Genomic DNA, 5,143 nt, shown 5'->3' on the forward strand with positions numbered 1-5,143 from the left:
ACTTTAAACATGTTTGGATGCACTCTAAATGTGGTTGGACATACTCTAAACGTGATTTGGTGCACTCGAAACATGTTTAGAGTTCGTCTAAACATGTTTGGATGCATTCTTAGTATGTTTTGACGCACTTTAAACAAGTTTGGATATGCTCTACATATGTTTCGAAGTGCTCAAAACATGTTTCGACGAACTCTAAACATCTGTTATTGCACTCTAAACATGTTTCGACGCACTTTGAACATGTTTTGACGCACTCTAAAAATGTTTTGATGCCTCTAAACATGTTTGGATGCACTCTAAAAGTGTTTGGACGCACTCTATACTTGTTTCGACGCACTCTAAGTACGTTTGGATGCACTCTAAACATGTTTCGACATGTTTTAAAAATATTTCGATGCACTCTAAACATGTTTGGATGCTCTCTAAAAGTGTTTGGACGCATCTAAACGTGTTTGGATGCACTCTAAATGTGTTTGAACGTCTAAGAGATCGGGAGTAGGAGATTCTCAAGGGGATGGAAAGGAGCTGTTGGAATAAAGATTGAAGAGTGACAGTCCTATAACTCGTGAAAAAGCAAAGAGATTGAAGGAAGCATTTACCATGCTATTTCAAGAAGAGTTTGGACTTCAAAATCAAGTTAGATCAGCCCAATCTCAAGCCCAAACCTTGGTTAACCTAACTGAGGCCCAAATCAGCCCAAATGAAGCAAAATGAGCCCAAAAGAGTGCTTGGAAAACATGGAAGAAGAAATGCTACGAATTCTGGTCTTTGTGCAATAAATGTGGTCATTCTTTTGACTACATTGGAACTCTAATTGCCTTTTTTTAGTTTTCTATGTTTCAGCACTCTCTTTTATTTTATCTAGTTTTTCAATGTTCCTTTTCCTTATAAAAGGGGAGCATCTATCATGTATAACTCAGATCATTTTGAATTGAGAGGTTTCTTCTTATGTTCTTGAGTACTAACTCTAAACTTCGTAAGGTTTGAGGTAGTGTTCTTTGATTTATTAAACACTTTTACCACCAGGTGTTTGTGGCGTCTTCGCTCGCTTCAAAGGTTCTCTAACCGGGTCTGGATTGGGTTTAGGGCGTTCTTGTGACTGGAACAAGTCCTAGGTTCGGTTCACGTGTCGTTAGTGGGTTTTTGAACATCCATCGACTATCCTTCTTATCTAATTTTGAGATTCGTCGATCCGGGTTTGTATCATTTGGTATCAGAGCCCCGTTTCTCTATATTAGGTTTTATCTATATCTATTTATCTTTACCATTTCATTTTATTATCTTTCTTTCTAATCATTTCTCTTTTGTTTTTGAAGGTTTAAAAGAAAAACGAAAAAATCAACAAAAAAAAAAGGAAGAAGAGATATACAAGTGAAAAAAAAAAGAAAAAAAAAATCGAAGAAAAAAAGAAAAAAAAGAGTTAAAAAAAAAGAGAAGAAAAAGAAGTTGATTTCTGTCTTGCACAAAAAGAAGAGAAAAAAAATCGTGTTTTCTTACATTGAATATTTTGTCTTCGTATACACTTGGACGGTTTATCTAAGGGTGTTGGGTCGTGGAAATAGTGTGCGATTTGTCAACTGAATACTTTTTCTTGATCTTTTGAGTTTGTTGTTAGTGCAAACTAGACATACCAGAAGAAACAGGAGAGCTTGAGTGACACAAAATTGAGCGAAACACTATTCTAGTGGTTGTGAGGTTCTCTCATCATCCTTTTCCTTGTTTCTTTCTGTTTTATCTAACGTTTGATTGTTTTGCAATGTACAACAATGAGTGACGAAACAAACACTAGTACTGTTCGTGAATCGGGTGATCATGCCAGCTTGAATCGATTGCAACTCGAAGCTATACAGCAGACCTTGGCACAACAAATCGAACGACTTGCCGAATGATTTGAGGATAGGTTTGCACAGCTAGAGATTGGTAGAGCCGCCCCACCAGAAGCTCAACGTCATAGACAAAGAGATGAGCAATATGTGGAAGAAGTAGAAATCAATTCTGATGAGGATCCCATTCCTGCGCCAAGACAACGACGACATGCAAGACAAGCAAGGGATTGTTTGGATGATGACCTTGGTAACATCCGCATGGAGATTCCTTCTTTCAATGGAAGGAATGATGCTGAAGCTTATCTTGAATGGGAACGAAAGGTGGAGATGGTGTTTGAATGCCATCAATACTCCGAAAGAAAGAAGGTAAAGCTTGCATCGGCTAAATTCGAAAATTATGCACTAATATGGTGGGATCAGATGGTTGAGACTAGGAGGCGCATGGAGGAACTTCCAATCAACACATGGGAAGCTATGAAGCAAGTGATGAGGCGACGTTTTGTGCCTTCATACTACCATCGAGAAGTTTGTCGGAAACTGCGACAATTGACACAAGGGAGTCGTAGCGTCGAAGAATACTATAAGGAGATGGAGATACTAAAGATTCGTGCTCATATTGACGGGGGTCAAGAAGCTGCCACAGAACGGTTTCTTGGGGGATTGAACCAAGAAATTCAAAACCGTGTTGAAACACATCACTACGAGGGGTTGGAAGATCTCTTGCATCTTTCCATCAAAGTCGAGCGGCAACTCAAGGGGAAGAGTAAAATACCGCAATGATCCGGTTCGACATCATACTCTCAGTCAAATCATTGGAAGCAAGAGAAGCCGAATACTACTTCCAAATCCGAGCCCAAATCGGAATCGCTAAAACCCAAGGCACAAGGTACTGGCAATACCTCTCAAACACGTAACCGTGATATCACATGCTTTCGATGTCTGGGCAGGGGTCATTATGCTAGAGATTGCGCAAACAAACGCGTGATGGTTATGCGAAATGGAGAGTATGAAACTGAATCCGAAAGTGGAGATGGACAAGAGAATAGTCATGAGTTTTCTTCGGACTCAGATGACTATGAGGAGCAGCCCGCTCCTAGGGGTGATCTGTTGGTTGCAAGGCGTGCCTTGAATTTGCAAACCAAAGTGGAGGCTATCGAGCAACGAGAGAATATCTTTTACACTCGCGGGTTTATTCAGGAGAAGCTTTGTAGTGTGATAATTGATGGAGGAAGCTGTACCAATGTAGCAAGTGAGTCGATGGTTACAAAATTGGGATTGCTTACCACTCGGCATCCTAAGCCATACAAGCTCCAATGGTTGAACGATAGCGGAGAAACAAAGGTACATCGACAAGTGAAGGTACCTTTCTCTATTGGTGACTATGATGATGAAGTGTTATGCGACGTAGTACCCATGCAAGCAGGACATTTGCTACTTGGACGTCCATGGCAGTTTGATAGACGAGCCAAACATGACGGTTACACTAACCGATATTCATTTGAAGCCAAGGGCAAGCGGTTTCGATTGTTACCTCTCACACCGAAAGAGGTATACGAAGATCAAGTTACACTACTCAAAAGAGAAAAAGCGTTGAATACGAGTGACCATGAGGTAGATCACTTAAAACTTGGTGAGGTCTTGAGAAAACCCCAGAAAAAAGCCTGTGAGAGAAATCCCGAGAGGACAAACACTCTTCTTTTCACGAGAGCTAGAGAGATTAAGAAAGCTATGCTTTCGAACCGGCCGATGATTTTACTCATGTATAAGGAGGCCTTATTTGCTAACGAACTAATCTCTTCTTTGCCTAGTGGTGTTTGTAAGTTGTTACAGGATTACGAGGATGTCTTTCCGGAAGAGATCCCGAATGGTCTACCACCCTTGCGAGGAATTGAGCACCAGATTGACTTCGTACCCGGTGCTAGCCTTCCAAACAAACCAGCGTACCGCACTAACCCAGATGAAACAAAGGAGCTTCAACGACAAGTGACTGAACTCCTAGAGAAAGGTTATGTTCGGGAGAGCATGTCGCCATGTGCCGTACCGGTAATTCTAGTTCCAAAGAAAGATGGAACGTGGCGCATGTGTGTTGATTGTCGAGCAATCAATAACATAACGGTGAAGTATCGACACCCTATACCTCGTCTTGATGATATGCTAGATGAATTGTATGGTTCTACTGTGTTTTCAAAGATAGATTTGAAGAGTGGATACCATCAAATTCGTATGCAAGAGGGTGATGAATGGAAGACAGCGTTCAAAACGAAGCTAGGACTCTACGAGTGGTTGGTAATGCCTTTTGGTTTAACTAACGCACCTAGCACTTTCATGCGGCTTATGAATCATGTTCTCAGAAATCTCATTGGAAAATTCGTTGTTGTTTACTTTGACGATATCTTAGTTTACAGCAAGAGTTTAGGAGAACATGTTGAACATCTACGTTGTGTTCTTGACATACTGCGAGGCGAGAAATTATACGCTAACCTTAAGAAATGCACCTTTTGCACTGATAAGGTTGTTTTCCTAGGATTTGTTGTCAGTTCACAGGGCATACATGTAGATGAGGAAAAGATAGAAGCCATCAAGAGTTGGCCGACTCCTAAGTCCGCCAGTGAGGTTCGAAGTTTTCATGGCTTGGCAGGATTTTATCGGCGTTTTGTCAAAGACTTCAGCACCATAGCTGCCCCATTAACGGAAGTGATTAAAAAGGATAACAAGTTTCGTTGGGGAGAAGCGCAAGAGAAGGCATTCCAAACATTAAAAGGGAAGTTGATCGACTCTCCACTCTTGACTTTACCTAATTTCGAGAAAACATTTGAGATCGAATGTGATGCTTCTGGTGTAGGAATTGGTGCGGTGCTGATGCAAGAAGGGAGGCCAGTCGCATACTTCAGCGAAAAGTTGAGCGGAGCTCAATTGAATTATTCGACGTATGACAAAGAGATGTATGCAGTGGTGAGGGCTCTGCAAACGTGGCAACACTACTTGTGGTCGAAGGAGTTCGTGATTCACACCGATCATGAATCGCTCAAGTACCTAAAGGGACAACACAAGTTGAGTCGAAGACATGCCAAGTGGGTAGAATTCATTGAAATGTTTCCTTATGTTATCCGACATAAGCAAGGTAAGGAAAACATTGTGGCTGATGCATTGTCTAGACGATACACGTTGTTAACTTCTTTGGATGCGAGAATGCTAGGGTTTGAACATATTAAGGAGTTGTACGAATCTGATCAGACGAGGGTCAAGAAGCTGCCACAGAACGGTTTCTTGGGGGATTGAACCAAGAAATTCAAAACCGTGTTGAAACACATCACTAC

General features: G+C 41.2%; 1 pseudogene; it reads left to right on the forward strand.

Annotated features, from left to right (window-relative positions):
- Nucleotides 1-2,147: 2,147 nt before the first annotated feature.
- LOC104817096 overlaps nt 2,148-5,143 on the forward strand; it is a 6,497-nt pseudogene continuing 3,501 nt past the window's right edge.

This window comes from Tarenaya hassleriana, unplaced genomic scaffold (assembly GCF_000463585.1).
Source record: "Tarenaya hassleriana unplaced genomic scaffold, ASM46358v1 Cleome260, whole genome shotgun sequence".
NCBI lineage: Eukaryota > Viridiplantae > Streptophyta > Magnoliopsida > Brassicales > Cleomaceae > Tarenaya > Tarenaya hassleriana.